At 42.4% G+C, this 17213-nt stretch overlaps 1 protein-coding gene across 2 annotated transcripts in view; it reads right to left on the bottom strand.

The window, feature by feature from the left end:
• MALL (mal, T cell differentiation protein like) overlaps positions 1-17213 on the bottom strand; it is a 52397-nt gene that overhangs the window by 22786 nt on the left and 12398 nt on the right. The window lies entirely within an intron of this gene.

Raw genomic sequence — 17213 nt, 5'->3', positions numbered from 1 at the left:
TTTCCTTTCCTTTCCTTTCCTTTCCTTTCCTTTCCTTTCCTTTCCTTCCTTCTTTCCTTCCTTCCCAAGGAAAGCAATATTCAAATTATAAAGGACTATGACCGTTAAGACCCAGTACTGGGCCTGGAATCAGGAAGACCTGAATTCAAATATGGCCTCAGACAATTACTAGCTGTGTGACTGTTTGCCTCGGTTTCCTCATCTATAAAATGGGGCTAATAATAGCACCTACCTCCCAGGTTTATTGTGAGGATCAAGTGAGATGATAGTAAAGCTCTTAGTACAACGCCTGACACACATCAGGGACTATATAAATATTAGCCATTATTACTGAGGAAAAGTACAAAGGGTAAAAATGGAAAGTCCCTTCATTGGGCCTTCCCTCCCAGGAGCTCAAAGTTGATGAGGGCGGGAGAGGTAGGGGATGCAATTAGAACACCAGGTAAATGAAAGGCAAATCTTTCAATGGTCATTCTTAGTTGATATATTTTCCTCAGAGCTAGATCTGGGAGCAGACAAAACAGGCAGCCACCTTGGGAGAAATTCATAATCTGGGGCAACCAGGGATATTTTCCAGTATGATGTTTTATAAACTCAAATAGTTTTAATGTCAGCAAATAACATTGTCCCTGACATCTAGTTATTGAAAGGCACCTGGTGTATAATACGAGGAGCACTAGATTTGGAGGAAGCAGATCTTGAATCCTGCCTCAGTCACTTACAGTATGGTCATCCTAGGCAGGTCATTTAACGAATCTGAGCTACTGTTTTCACCTGTAGGGGATGAGATCATTCAATCTACCATTAAGCATTTGTTAAGTACCTGCTACAGGTAGCTCTGGGGTTCTGTGCCTAGATTCAGGAGTATTCAACTTCCCCAGTGCAAATCTGGGCTGAGACACTTACTAGCTGTGTGACTCTGGGTAAGTCACTAACCCTTGTTTGCCTCAGTTTCCTCATCTGTAAAATGAGCTGGAGAGTGAAATGGCGAACCAGCCCAGTATCTTTGTCAAGAAAACTCACAAATGGGGTCTCAAGAGCTGGATGTGACTGAAACAATTGAACAACAACAAGGATTTACTATGCTCCAGGCAATGTGCTAAGCCCTGGGGATACAAAAATAAAAGTTCTTGCCCTCAATGGGCTTACATTTTAATGGGGGAAATGGTTCATACAGCACACATAAAAAGTGAATAAATATAAATATACATGAAACAGTTAAGCATAAGGTGATTTACTCTGGGGAGAGTACATTGGAACATTCAGAGAGCTGAGTCGTTCTCCCTTGGGCCATTCTCATGGGCCACTGTGTGCTCTGGATCAGTGACAGCAGCAGGGGGAGGGGATGAAACAAAAGAAGATTGGCCCCCCAGGTAGAAGATATACCAACTCAGTAGACTTAAGAGGAGATATTTTGTCTGCTTTCATTCTCCTTTTCCTCTTTCATGAATGTGTTTTTCTCTGGGACTGTCCCTGATGGTGAGAGAAAGGTTCTGACAGAAATGGCAGCATGTCCTGCCTATGCAAGCCTGAGCCCATGCCTTGGGCCCCTGGCTGCCCCTTCTGTTTTACGGTTCTTCTCCAATCGTAGGTGACTGAACAATAATTCTGAAATGGACTTTTCCAAGGCAACTTCATGAGTTCAAGAGGCCGGTGGCTCCTGGATCCTTTAGTCAGAGGTGATTGGTAGCAGGAGGAGTTTTCTCCATTTAAACTCTTCTTGGAAAAGATGATTACAGACAGAAGGATGAGTCAAAGCTCTGGCCTAGTTTGCTAGAAGATGGGGACTTTGATGGAGTTGTTTGACAGTACAGAGTGGAGGGGAAGGTGAACTGGCTATTTAGTCACCCATGAAAATTTCATATATATTTTAATTACCACTCCCCCCCCAAAGTATAATAGGAATTATGGGTTAGTTTCATGTCTTAGATCTTTTTCAATGCATACTTAGGAATTATCTTGTACCTGGCCTATAATGTACATTGAATATCTTTTCTATTTCTTTCAGGGACACCCTAATATGAGCCAAACCTAAACTGTAAAGTGATTTTCACTGGGATTTCAGGGCTGGGACATAAAGAACCAGAGACAATGAGAAAAGAGCCTAAACCCTCTTTGCTGAGCCAAGCTCCACAAGGGCTGAACCCAGTCCACCCGAGCCCCAAGGTGAGGGTCCTTAATAGGAGAGAGAGTCAACTTTGAAAGACTGGACTCTTCGAAGCAATGCCAGGTGCTAAGATAACTCCAAAAGGCTCATGATGGAAAATGCCATCCACATCCAGAGAAAGAATTATAGAGTCTGAATGCAGATCAAAGCAGACTATTTTCTCTTTCTCTTTTTTGTTTTGTTTTGTTTCTTCTTTCTCGTGGTTCATCCCATTGGTTATAATTCTTCTTTGCAGCATGACTAATGTGAAAATATGTTTAATGTAAATGTGTATGTAGAACCTATATCAAATTGCATGTTATCTTAGGGAAGGGAGGGGGAAGAAGGGGGAGAAAATTCAGAACTCAAAAGCTTGTGGAACTGAATGTCGTAAACTAAAAATAAATAAATTAGGGAAAAAATGAAGGACAAACAAAAAAAAAATAGGAGAGAGTGACCCAGGGGCCCCTGGACTAGTGCTGGTCTACAGTTACATATATAAAATGAATTACATGGTAATTTTGGGAGGGAGGACTCTAGAAGGTTAGGGGATCAGGAAAAGCTTAATGTACAAAGTGCTTAAGTTGAGCATTAAAGGAAACCAGCCAATCTAAGACGTGGAAGTGAGAAGGGAGAGCATTTTGGGTGAGGGAGACAGTCAAGGGGAAGGCATGAGGAGATGAGGCTTGTGTTTATGGAACAGCAAATAGGCCATGAATTCATGGAGTGGAGTAGTGTTAAAGAGGACGGGAAAGATAGGAAGGGGCCAGATGATGAAGAGCTTTAAATGCCAAACCAAGGGATTATATTTAATCTAGAGGTAATGGGGAACTACTAAAGTTTCCCCAATAATGTGATGAGTGGGGGCGGGTAGGTGGCTCAGTGAATAGAGCACAGGCCCTGGAGTCAGGAGGACCTGAGTTCAAATCCGGGCTCAGACACTTAACACAAAAACTAGCCGTGTGACTTTGGGCAAGTCACTTAACCCTAATTGCCCTCCAAATAAAAGGGCAAAAAAATAATGTGATGAGTGCTGCACTTCAGGAAAATCATTTGGGTGGCTATGTGGAAGATGGGTCTGGAGAGATTTGAGGTAATGAGGCCAATTTGTCATGTTATTGCAATTGTCTGGTGAGAGGTGATGAAAAGTTTGAGATGGAATAATTAGGGACTGTACCTGGAGAGAGAGACAGATGGGAGAGATAATGTGGAGGGAGAAACAATAAGATTTGGCAACTGATAAGATATGGAGGATGAATGAGAGTGACGGGTTGAGTATAACACCAAGATTGCAAACCAGGGCAACTGGACAGATGGTAGTGCCCAAAGGATAATAATACCAGGTATATCTGCCTGCCAGTGTTGCTGTGAAGATGGAATGAGAGGGTATGTAAAGTGCTTTGTAAGCTTTTAAGCACTTTATAAATGTCAGCTAGCATCATTATTTACATTGTGACAAGTCAAGGTGTCCATGTGAAGTAAGAGCTCAAAGCCTCAGTGGACAGTGATATAGAGGATGGGGTGCAGGGGAATAGAGTTTGCCAGCATCTGGCCAAGACTCACCAAAGCTTCCTCCCAGCCCATGGCTTTACATCTGAGTCATTTCTCTCACATGTATTGCAAGCTTGTCAGGCAGAGACCCACTCCTTTTCTTTCCCACACAATGCTGAGTGTGCCACTTGGGCAAGAGAACCAAGAATGGGAAGAGTCTTTCCTTTGGCTTCACACATTCCCTTCTTCTCTGAGCTGTCCTTTCCCTTCTGCCTTCCCTTTACATCAAGACTGAGAAAGAAATGTTTCAGAGTGTAGCACAACCCAAGATGGCTAAGGTATTCAGTGCTTCTCCACAGGAATGAATGACTTCCCTTTAATTAAGTCCGAACTAATCTCCTGTATGGTTCATCTTAACTATTACTCCCTACAAAACAAGGATCTTATTTTTGTCCTCCACGGACACTGCTGTCAGGGCAAAGAGCAGGATCACCCCTGAGAAGATTGGCAGGTTTTATGACGGAAGTTCTACTAAGTCTCCATGTTTTCATTTCTACTAAGGCGTTCTAAGTTGGGATGGGTGGACTTTGGTTCTTCCCCATTTGAGCTTTGGGGTCTTTAAGAATCCTCCATTAAAATGCAGATAGATTCCTTTGGTCCAAGAACCACATAACCTCATAATAAATGAATGAAAAAGAATGTGTTAATTGCTTACCATGTTTCAGGTACTGTGGTGGATTCTAGGAATACAAATATAATCAAGCAAGAGGGCTCCTGCCCTCAGAGAGCTTGCTTACATTACAATAGAAGTAGGGGAGAGGTGACTAAGGAGGAATGTTTTGGATGAGAAATTCAGAGGGATGGTGATTGGAGTCATGGAGTCATTGATTGACAGGAGATCCTTTCCAGGTATGGTAGTGTTGATTTGATTATTGTTCTTAGAGCTAAATTTGATAAAGGAGTTGGGAATATGACATGGAGACATAAGGGGTATGGTGGGGCTGTGTCCATTTAAAATAAGTTGAATGCTCACCCACCAGAGAACCAAGGTTCCAGGAGTGGGAGTGCAAGGTCACCATCTGGTCCAATATATACTTAAGTAGGAATCCTCACCCCAATACAACCCCAAGGGGTCATACTTTAAACCCTTAGCATCATCTGGATTTAGGTCTTGGCTCTGCCACTTATTAGACTCTAAGAGGGAAGAGACCACAGAGTTAGATCATCCAGTCCAACCCTCTGATTTTTCAGATCAGTAAATAATAGATGAAAGAATAATTTTATCCTAGAAGTAACAGGAGTCACTGAAAGTTTTTGAGGAAGGGAGTGGTTAGAATCATGCTTTAGAAAGATATTTTTGGTGGATGTGTAAAGTTCAGATTTGAATGGGGAAAGACTAGAGGTAGGGAAACCAAATAGAAAGATATTATAATAGATAATTTGAGAGATGATGAGTCACTCAACTAAGGTGATGGTTACATGAGTAGGAGAGATACCAGCTCTGCTATTTACTTTCTGTGCAGCCTTGGACAACTTATTTGACCTCTTTAACCCTGGATTTCCTCATTGGTAAAATAAGAAGCTTGAGAGAAAATTGCAAAGACGTCAAAAGACAGAAATAGTGTTAGAAGGGCTGTAAGAAGATAGTTACTATAATGCACAATTGATGGAGCTCTTGCTTGGTCCAACAATTCTGGAGAAAAATTTCAAATTAGGAAAAAAAGTCACTAGACTGTTTATATTCTATAACCCAGAGATCCCACTACTGGGCATAAACTCCAAGGAAATTAAAGACAAAGTTTCCATGCATACCAAGATATTCATAGTAGCAGAGGGATATTTTTACTCATTAAAAATTCTTCCTTCTCTTGAACAGAAAGCTGGCTTTCTGTAATTTCCACCTATTGCCTTCTGGGGCCATAGAGAACAAGTTTGTCTGCTTCCTTTCCTCTTGGGTAGACCTTTGTGTACTTAAAGATCATTAATATATTAGTTACAAGTTAAAACCTTGTGGGACCTAAGACAAGGAAAGGGAGACCAGAGCAGAGAGAAAAGAAACTTGGAGGGAGATGAGACTATAGGCAAACCACTCATTTCACAATTTTCCTTCAGGCTTCCTTGTGCTCACAAAACATAACGTTTGCCAAAATGCCACCGTGAATCATCTTTATATTATCTCAGGCAAGCAAAGCATAGCTTCTCACCACCTAACATATAGCTAGCCAGCTCAAGGAGTAAAGCCCAGAATTCCACTGGCAAACCATTCAGTCAAGCAGAATGACATGGGACTTCAAAGCTGGAAGGGACCACATTGGCCATCTAGTCTAACCCTTACCTAAACAAGCATCTCATCTACAGCAACCTCAACAAACGCTCACACATTTTTTGCTTAAAGTTCTCCACTTAGGGAGAGCCCATTATTCTTGAATGTGGCATATTATACTTTTAGACAGTTTCAGTGGTTCTTCTTTGTGGTGGTGGTCAGTCAGTTCAGTTGTCCAACTCTTTGCAACCCTATTTTGGACTTCCTTGGCAAAGATACTGGAGTGGTTTGCCATTTCCTTCTCCAGATCATTTGACAGATGAGGCAACTGAGGCAAACAGGGTTAAGTGACTTGCCCAGGGTCACATAGCTAATAAGCATCTGGGGCTGGATTTGAACTCATGAATGTGATTCTTCCTGATTCCAAGCCCAGTGCTCTCCACTGTGCCACCCAGCTGCCTTAAATGTTCTTCCTTACCTCAAGGCTAAATTTGTCTCTTTGTTCTTCCATACATTGCTCCTTGCTCGGCCCTTTGAGACCAAAGTAAAGATATATATTCCCTCCTCCATAGGGTAGTTTTCATAACTTTGAAGGAATATCATATCTATTTTACATTTTCTCTCCTTTGGGCTAAATATCCCCACTTCCTTTATATGTCATCATGAGGCTCTCTATTATTCTAGAGTCAGACTCCATGTATTAGACCAACTAAAACCACATAGGCTTTTGTTGTAATGACATATAAGGCTCAATACTTTTTAAAGGTGAAGAGAAATTAGTTCTTTAAGATCATACTTCCTTCCCAATCTCCCCCTCCCCCCATGCCACATGCTCAAGTCTCCGTTCCTGTTTCCAGGCGATTATGAGGAAGGTTGGTGGGTTTGAGGGGAGCTTTATAGTCATGTGTGACTTGTTGCTGAGGGATTTGCACTGGGAGATGATAATGAGTAGCTTTATTGTTTGGGATTTCTCCCAGCAGACATTCAAAAGGGAGTGAGGGACCTGTCCTCTTATTTCTCTCTTTCTTGACTTGGACTCACCCACGTGGCAAATAGTATCCTTTGCTTTGAGGAGGAGGGAGGGAGATGGGCGCTCTTTACCCCTCCATCCTTAACCCGTCACCACTTCCATATAGAGCATAAACCCAATGGAAGAGCTCATGGGCTCTGCCTTTTATTTATAAACATTTTTTCTTTCAGGGAGGAGGGCAGGGCAATTGCCCAATGTTTCAAGTCAGATTTGAACTCAGGTCCTCCTGACTCCAGGGCCAGTGCTCTATTCACTGTGCCACCTAGCCGCTCTGTGGGCTCTACCTTTTAAAAAATGTTCCCTTTCCTGAGTAGGTGACTGACCATGATTCTTAAGGTGGGAAAGTACAGACTTGGGGTGACCCTGTGAGTTTGAGAGGTCCAGACTCGGGGTCCAATGAGGGTAATGGATAGTTTCTGTGAGCAGTTGTTGACTGATGGAATGAGAATCTTCTGTGTCAGAGAGGAAAGCTCCCAATGAGATGATTGGCTCCAGGGTGGCTGTTAAGTATCAGGAGCCATGGGGGACAGTAAATGTAAAATACCTTTGTGTTCCGAAGAGGCTCTAGGATTCACCTCCCTGCAGATCATCACTGTAGTTGTAAATTGTCACTAAATGCATTCTGATAATGCGCGCTTGTGAATGTTTTATATTGAGCACTTCTTGTATGTATCTGTCCCAGGCTTGAGTCTTTAGCGCACCTAACTTCCTTTCCCCACACCACCTCCATTCCCACCTTTTCTCAATGGCCCTAGATGTGAATGAACCACAGGCGTCTTTAAAGAATCAAAGGGCATGACAAGAAGGAACCAAACCTATTCGTTAGAATCAGGTTCCTCTGAACTGAACCTGACCAAGCTACATGCCTGGGTACAGGATGAAGAGGTTGAGTGAGTTCCTCAGCCCCTTGGTGATCTTGCAGTGGCTCCTCAAGGTTACATAAATAAGACTTTGTCAAAAGAAAAATAAGGCAGAGAGGCACATTTCTTAGCAGACACACCCAAGTGTCCTTTAAATGAGAAGTCTAACCTGGGAAGAGGATTCATCACCAGAAGGGATTAAGAAGTCTGACGATTCCTTCTAATTGGTGAGAGACACTCTTCTAGGTTGGCCAGTCTCCACCCTCCCTAGCATGTCAACACTGGCTGCTGCTGTGTGTGTCTGAGCCCCTACCTAGTGATAGTTGAGAGGGAATAATAGTCCAGCCCAGATATACACCTGGGATGAGATGAGAGAACAAAATCCCAGGACAGAGAACCACCATAATAAGGCCTGGGGAAGGAAGTGGGGTTCAGGGTGCATGCCCATCATTATCTGCTTTTTAAGCATCTCCAGTCACATATAGAAGAAGCACATCAGAAATAAAGCATGAAGTCAAGTGGCAGGAACACCAGGACATTTGATTCCCTTTCTTTGGGCTCCCAGAATGCCATAGGAAACATGACAAGGCCACAAAAGGTGAGGAAACCCCGACCATCTTCATCAGTGGCTCCGCCCCACAGAACACTACTTGACAAAGTAGAAGAGTGACAGGGATGGAAAATGGGTCCTTGTGCCCCCTAGCCTTTTGGGCAGAGTCTGTACTCTTTAAAGAGATAGGAGGGACTTGGTACTAGTGACAATAATAATGGTAATAATTGGAGGAGAAGGAGAAGGAACAACATGAGGAGAAGAAGAAAAAAAGAAGGAGAAAGAGAAAAAGGAAGAGAAGGAAAAAGAGGAATAGGAGAAGGAAGAACATGAGGAAGAGGAGAAGACAAAAAAAGAAAGAAGAGGAGGAAGAAGATAATAGAAATGGCATTTATAGCATTCTTAAAATTTTACAAAATACTTTTCATGCACTATCTCATTTAAACCTCACCAAAATCCAGTGAGGTAAGTATATTGTCCAAGTACCTAGGATCACAGAACCGTAGGATTACAGCCGGCAAAAGAAGTTTTCACATTTTGACACTGGAACTTTCATAGAACAGATTCCTATCAATGTACCCAGAATAAAAGTCTATCAAATAAAGCCTTGATAGGACAGAGTCAAACTATGAGGTATGCCTCACCTCCCAGCTACCCCTAAAAAGGAGATCTACTCATCTTGATTGCAATCAAGACAACCATAAAAGCCAGAATTTTACTATTTACCACACATAGAATAAAATTGCTTCACATAATGGGTAGCAGCTCTGGAGTAGTAGGAAATGAGATATTTTTGGTGGAAATAGGTGCCTGACTAAGCAATATTATAATCGTAACAGTGACTAAGGATGTGCACAAAGAGTCTTTGACAATATATCCCCATGTGGAGGACCCTGGAGATCCTGCTCCCAGAAGATACCTAATGAGATGTGATTGCCTTGGAGAGACTCAAGTATATATAGACTGGCTTCAGTTTGCTAACCAAGAGCTTAGGAGGTCTTTTCAAATGGTTGCATAGCTGAAATGGCAGGTGGGTGGGTGTAATGTTAATGGGATATAAGATCTTCCCCTCATGTGAAGCCCATTCAGGAGGTTTGTTTAGGGGGAACTTGGTTGCAGGAAGGCTTTTATACCTTTTACTAATTTCTAATTAGGCACTGGGTCATGAGGGTTGCGATGCCTTATGACTCTGAGAAGTGTACATATACTCTGAGTTGGTATTTTGCTTTGGGGCCTTGCTTATGAGAAGGATCTTGTGATTCCCTAGTCAAGATTCCGAGTGGTTATAAGTTCAGAGCTCTCTGACTGCTCAGATGTAAAGGCTCTCTCCATCGAGGGATGTGTAGAAAGTGTATAGTTGATTCAGACAGTCAGAGCCCTGTCTGTTGGTCTTTATTTCTCTGCTTGTATTTTCTCTGAAGTTCAGAGTGCTGACTTTTCCTCTAAATTAGTGAATATAATTTAAAAAGATTGCTGACTTCTTAAACAGCTATCTTTCCTGGTAAAGCAGATCTAAGAACCTGTGCTAGCAGCCAGCCATGTCGGTGTGGGTGCCACTACAGTGGGGCATGTTAAAAAATGACTAGTGACTAGAATGTTGGCCATTCTCTTTGATTCCTTTGATTATGGTGTTCAATGAGAGATTATCCTATAAGAGGAGAAGGCTTAGGCCTTCTTTGCTCCAAAGCTGACATGTTTGTGGCTCTGAAAATGCTGAAAGAGCCACTGTCCTTTTATTTTGGCATTTCTCCTTTTCCATTTTAGGTAAAGGAGATTCATCTAGAGATTCTGACCTTGTGAGTTAAAAAAAATATCAGGAAATGGAGCCCCTGGGAGATTGAGACCATGTTATTTTTTATAGCTAACCTACCGCCAATGCCCCAAGGAGCAAAGAGTAACTTTTGAAAGATGCTATTGAAAACCAGGAGCTGAGACAAAGACTTATTTAGCATCAGTGCTCTATTTGGATGTGAACTAGGTGAGACTAGTACTGTGTAGAAACTGTGCCACAATGGAGTCTACTCTTCCCAAAGACTGACATGATCTAGGGGAGAGTGTGTCTCTGAGATAATGAAAAGAAATGTCTGTACTTTTGTCCTTGCTATGTCTTTGAAATAAATGTCCCTTTGTCAAAGCTAAGTGACGTTCATTGGTTAAATGGGAATGGGATGTTAGTCATTTACCAGCACCTAACAGTGGGAGGAACACCACTGGTGGGGGCTCTTATTTGATGACATTAGAGAGAAAGGCAACCCAAGCCTTAAGGCTACCCCCTGAAACCCTGCAGGGAAGATGGCTTGGCTCAAGGACAGTGAGTAAGTGCAATTTAATACATCATAATAATAATTATATCAACACGAGCTCATATTTATATATGGCTTTACAATTTATAAAATGCTTTTCAATTCTGAGAGGTAGGTAGGGCAAGTATTAGTGTCTCCACTTTAAAGAAGAAATTGAAGCTTCAAAAGATAAAGTGACTTAGGGTCATGAGATCACAGGTTTTTGGATCTGGAAGGGACCTTAGAGGCCACCTAGTCCAACACCCTCATTTTTCAAATGAGGAAACTGAAGCTGAAGGAGAAGAAAAAGCTTATCCAGGGGCGACCAGGTAGCACAGCGAGTAAGAGCACCGGCTCCAGTGTTGAGAAGACCTGGAGATCGAATCCCGGGCTCAGACACTTAGCACCCACCCAGAAACACCTGGCTGTGTAACCTTGAGCAAGTTACTTAACCCCAATTGCTTTAAAAAAAAAAAGCTTATCCAAGGTCATTAAAAAAAAATAATGTTCTGTAACATTTTTCTGGACTCTGGGAATTATTTAATTATTTTCTGCATTCATGTGAGACAGCACAATAAAATGGAAGGTGTGTGAAACTGAGAGTTAGAAACCTTGGTTGGAATCCTGTCTCTGTGATATATTGTTATTGTTCAGTCAGTCATGTCTGAATCTTTGTGACCCCAGATACTGGAGGGGTTTGCCATTTCCTTCTTTAGCTCATTTTACAGATGAGGAAACTGAGGCAAACAGGGTTAAGTGACTTGCCCAGGGTTACATAGCTAGTAAGTGCCTGAGGATGTATTTGAACTCACGAGAATAAGTCTTCCTGATTCCAAGCTGAGAGTTCTATCCAGAGAGAGGACTCCATAACTTACTATCTGTGTTAGATAGTATCTTAGAGGCAAGTTACTTCCCCTCTCTATAAATTGAGAGGATTGGGCTGGATGATCTCTGTGGAAGGATCCAGCACTCAAATGATGACCTCTTAAACAATGTACCAGTTAAAGACAGTGAGACCGTGCTCCCTTGGGTCATGCAGCTAAAAAGTGATTAAAGGGTGTCAAACCCAGGTCTGAAGACTCCAGCCCCAGTTCCCTTTCTACTTTTATGCATTTTAATTGCCATCCATTTGCTACTAGAAACAAAAGCATTGGTGGATATTTTCCCCTGAAAAGTTTCTGCCTCCCAAAAAGTTTCAGAAGCTGTCATATAAGGGAGTATTTAGTATAGAGAAGTGTTCCCAGACCTACCCAGAGTCAAAAATCCAGGCCAAGAAAAACCTGTGCTTGAACCCCTCCCACACACAGTCAATGCCACCCTTCAAGTTCCAAGTCCAACATGGGGAGTGACCCTACATGTTCCATTAAAATATACCCTTAGCAATACATTAAGTCAGGATGTCAAATGCTAGCTTATTTCCCTCCTAATCTCTCTTTCTCCTCCCTGCTATGTATCGTCATGGGTGTTACTCTGGCCTAAGATGCTCTGATCTTCTGTCCCCTTCCCATCCTCACCCAATAAACCTTCCTGCTACAAACTCGTTTTTCTTCTTCTTTTTTTTTAATAGATGGGGGTGGGGGGGAGAGCATACTTGGAGGGGTGGAGTGGAAATGTCCCTCCCTCCATCCTCATTGCCAAGGTATTCAGCCAACCTCTGATGGTTTCCTTCCTTGGCTCCAACCACACCTACTAACTTTCTTGGCTGTTTCCTCCCTTCACCACCACACCTACCCTCCATACAGTTTCTCCTTTATCTCACTGTCCCTGCAGTCTATTTGGAAGGTCACCATCGAGGTCATTTTCCTCGGAAATTTGGATCAGTGCTTGTTGAACTCCTCTACTGGTCTCCCTGTCTGTCCCTTGAGTGTGAAAAGCCATTTGTGTAAATTACTCCTTCTCCCTGTCTTGACCTCTTTGACCATCAGCAGCTTTGTCCTCCTTTCCAACCCCCTCCCAACTCCATCCTAGCCTGACATCACCCATCACGATAACCAAACCCACCCTTCCTGCCATCCCTGAATGTCTGGGCCTCACCCAGCTAGGTCCTTTACCCTTACCACTTTCTTTCCCTTCCTTGTGTTGGTTCATTCATTAACAACTTGGGGCAGGGTCAGAGTAATTTTTTTCCCCCTGAAACAGCTTTTATGAAGCTAATGACAGTAATTTACAACATTACATAAAATAGAACAATAAAAATAATCTTGTCTATCTCAGCACAGGGACCCAACTTGTGGGTTTAAATAAAGTGATTTCCTCTTCCCCACCCTTATGCTTCTTTTAGGCTGGTGAACCAGAATTTTCTCCCCTTCTCTTAGGGTGTTTGTTGGAGGTTTCATAGGTCTCCTTGGAAAATGCATTTTCAGTGAATACAGCTTTAATGTCCCAATATTAAAACAATCACATTTAGATTGAGAAGTCTTTGAAAGCAGGGACTGTCCTTTACCTTTCTTTGAATTCCCAGCACTTAATACAATGCTGGTACACCGGTAATCCCTTAATAAATGTTACAGGGGGCCTTGCTTCTTTGGGATTTTCTCCCTTGAAATAATTTGCAGTGGGGATTAACACTCCTATCACTACAATTTCATCATTTCTATACAATGTTTGTTTAGTTCCTTACTCCATCCCCTTAAAGGGTTTTTTTCAAAAAACAATTTGATTTTCCTCTCATTTACTGTATTTTACGGGGAAATGCCCTAATTATACCCAAATGGGGAGAAGTCAACATGGAATAGGGTGAAGGAACAAAGGTTTCATTCATTTCTCTTCCCATTGCTTCTTGCTACCCTTATTAACAGGAAAAGGCCAAGTACTCTTGAAAGCTGTGGAATGATTTTTGCTTCAGTCTCCTTCCCCCCCCCCCCCCCCCCCATTCCTCAAGTAAGATGAGACAGTCCTTATAGAGTCCTATCTCTGAAGACACATGTAGTTTTACAGGAGCCAGAACAGACTGGGCTGATCCTGTTGTTATACTGCTGTCTACAGATACTGATTCTTCTGCCTCTAATCTGTGTGGCCTTTGAACAGCTGGCTGAGCAAATGGAGGTGCCAGAGGGATGCTGCCGAATTTCGGGTCATTCCCTTAGGGACTTTCATCATTTGATGATGTTCAGTGTATGTCTCTCCACCATTTCTTGAAGCACCCGTAATTCAAAAAATCTCTGATTCTTCAAAGATTGTGATGCTTCATGATTCATAGTCATGCTGCCACTGGTGATTTGTATGTAAGAAATGAAGAATCAGGAAAGGAGATGGAACTAGTCACTCAGTCTCACAGTGAGAACAAGAAATAACAAATGGACAGACTAAGTGCTTCAGTCCAGAGTGATGGTAGATCCCCTTCTGCCTTGGACACTTGCCAGCTGTATGAACCTGGGCAAGTCATTACCTCTGTCAGTCTTAAGTACCTCATTTGTAAAACGGGGATAATAATAGCACCTACCTCACTGAGTTGTGAAAATCTCAGTGAAGTAACATCTTAAAGTGCTTTGCACACCTTAAAGCACTACATAAAATGTTGGCTATTATAGAAGAGCCATGGGAAGACACGGACAAGTGTCACATGGAATGGAAAGGCATGGATGGTTGCAACGTGCTTTGCTGGATAAAATACACCAATGACATCGCAGATCCACTGAAGTCTTAAAAATGTGAGGGGATGGCATTGCCTTGAAATTGCTGTGTTACCTTGGACAATTCACTTCCCTCCTCTGGGGTCCCGTTTCTGTGTCTATAAATGAGGGAACCTCTAAACTTCTTTCCAACTTTAATATTCTAAACTGTTATCATCCTACATTGGTTGTATAAAACTCTGAGGTTATCAATCAATAAATAATCATTTATTAAGTACCAAGCACGGCTTTAGGTTACAAATGTTACAAAGATAGAAACAAAACAGTCCCCCCTCAAGGAGCTTTCACTCTACTGAGAGGAAACCACATATACACAGGTAAGTCAGATAAAACTTGTGTGAAATTAATGTGAGGGCAGCTCAGTGGCACAGTGGATAGAGTCTGGGCCCTGGAGTCAAGAACACTCATCTTGCTGAGTTTAAATTTGGCCTCAGACACTTACTAGCTGGGTGACCCTGGGCAAGTCACTTAACCCTATTTGCCTCAGTTTCCTCATCTGTAAAGTGAGAGGGAGAAGAAAATGGCAAACTAGTATCTTTGCCAAGAAAAGCCCAAATGGGGTCAAGAAGAGTTGGACACAACTAAATAAATGACAATGAGGTCAGATCTATTCTTTAGGATTATCATGTTAGCAAGTTGTATGGAAGATGGAGTGGAGAGGGGAGAGACTGGAGGGAGACTAATTAGGGAATTATTTCAATAGTCTAGCCAGGGAGAGGAACCTGCAGCCTCAAGGCCACATGTGGCCCTCTAGCTCCTCAAGTGTGGCTTTTTGACTTAATCCAAACTTCACAGAACAAATTCACTTAGTAAAAAGATTTATTTTGTAAAATTTGGACTCAGACAAAAAACCCGAACGCAAGGACCTAGAAAGCCACAAGTTACCTTGAGGCCAAAGGTTCCCCACCCTTGGACTAGGTCAAAGTTCATTGTTGTTGTTATTGAGTCATTCGATCATGTCCTATTTTTCCTGAGAAAGTGAGACTGGGCACAGTCCTCCCTCTCTTAAATCCAATTCACTTGCATGTCATGGCATCACTTCCCTGATGTCATGGTTCTCTTCCAGAACGAAGGACACAGAACAGCAACAATCCTTGGTGACTCCTTGGACCACAACACGCCAGCCCTTCTATCGTCCTATTTTCCAAAGTCTATCAAAACAAGGCCAGAGGTAATGAGAAACTAAACCAGGTGGAGCCTGAGTGGAGAGAGAGGACTGATAATAGAGATGTGGAACAATTTTCTCTTATAATCAGTCTCCTACCTCCAATTAGCCAATCTAGGAAACGCTATGGAAACCTGCCTAATAGACCTGCCCTGCCCCAGGGCAAAGTTCCAACAGTTATTAAACCCCTTGGTAGGAAAGAAAAAAGATCAGTGAATAGTTAGAAAGGAGAAAGGTGAAGCTCATTATCTGGGACTGCATTTGGGACCATTAGGTCAAGATTAGCCCAGAAAGGAACAAGGTTGACAAAAAGTGGGATCTCGGTTCCTTATATTATGACTTTATTATTTAAATAACTTACCTCATCTAGTCATTCCCCACCTGAAATGCCTTCCTTTCTTTTATTTTTTTTGGAGAGGCAAGGGTAGAGCAATTGTGGTTAAGTGACTTGCCCAAGGTCACATGGCTAGTAAATGTGTCAAGTATCCGAGGTTGGATTTGAACTCAGGTCCTCCTGACTCCAGGGCCAGTGTTCTATTCACTGCACCACCTAGCCACCCCTGAAATATCTTCCTTTCAAAAATCTTCCTATTCCTACCCATTCTTCAAAGTAGACCTCAAGACCTCTCCTTATTCCCTAAGACTCTATCCTGTGCCCTCTTCTCTCTCTTTAAATGATTTTACTTGGTAAAAATTTGAATTGAATGAGTATCATAGATTCAATTGTCATCTCTATGCAGCTGATTCTCAAATCTATTTATCCAGCCCTAACCTCACCTGAGAGATAACTTGGTGTGGATAGAACTAATGCTGGACTTGGACTTAGGAAGACCTGAGTTCAAATATAGCCTCAGACATTTACTACCTGTGTGACTCTGGGGAAGTCGCTTAACCTCTTTTTGCCTTAATCCATTGGAGGAGGAAATGGCAAGCCATTCCAGTATCTCTGCCAAGAAAACCTCATGGACAATATTGGTGTGGGATGATCCACCGGGTCATGAAGAGCCACACGACGGAACATCAATTACTCCTGACCTCTAGTCTCATGTCTCTACCTGCCAATTGGACATATTGAAGTGAATGTCCCATAGCCATTTTAAACTCAACACGTCCCAAATGGAACTCATCATTTTTTCCCCTGAGCCTCTCTTCCTCCCCACTTGTCCTAATTTCCCAGTTATAGTCAAGAGCTGCACCATCTTCCCATTGACCCAGGCTTGCAACCTAGATGTTATTTTTGACTCCTCACTCTTACACTTCATCTCCAATCAATTGCTGAGGCCTGATGAGTCTACCTTCATGTCTCTTGTATAAATCCCCTTCCCTCCTTTGACCCTGCCCTCAGCCTGGTACAAGTGCTCTCACCTCATGCCTAGAGTATTATAATAGCCCAATGGTTGTTCTTCCTGACACAAGGCTCTCCCCATCCGCTACCCACTGTCAAAGTGATCTTCCTAAAGCCCAAATCTGATCACATCCGCCCCCATGAAATAAACTCCCGTGGTTCCCTATCACTTACAGGATCAAATATAAAATCCTCTAGCTTTTAGAGCCCTTCATAACCTGGCCCCTTCCTACCCTTCCAGTCTTATTACATCTTACCTTATTCTACAATCTAATGACACTGGCCTCTTTGCTGTTCCTCCAACAAGACTCTCTCAACAACATCTCTCGCCTGCACATTTTCTTTTTTAAAATACTCTTATCTGTCTGTCTGTCTGTCTGTCTATCTATCTATCTCTCTATCTCTATCTATCTATCTATCTATCTATCTATCTATCTATCTATCTATCT

The sequence above is a fragment of the Petaurus breviceps genome, unplaced genomic scaffold (assembly GCF_028583685.1).
Source record: "Petaurus breviceps papuanus isolate PSGF00001 unplaced genomic scaffold, PetGlider_PUasm1.0 90919, whole genome shotgun sequence".
Classification (NCBI taxonomy): domain Eukaryota; kingdom Metazoa; phylum Chordata; class Mammalia; order Diprotodontia; family Petauridae; genus Petaurus; species Petaurus breviceps.
Note: the sequence above shows the minus strand (reverse complement) of the source record. Positions and strands in the feature narration are given on the sequence as shown.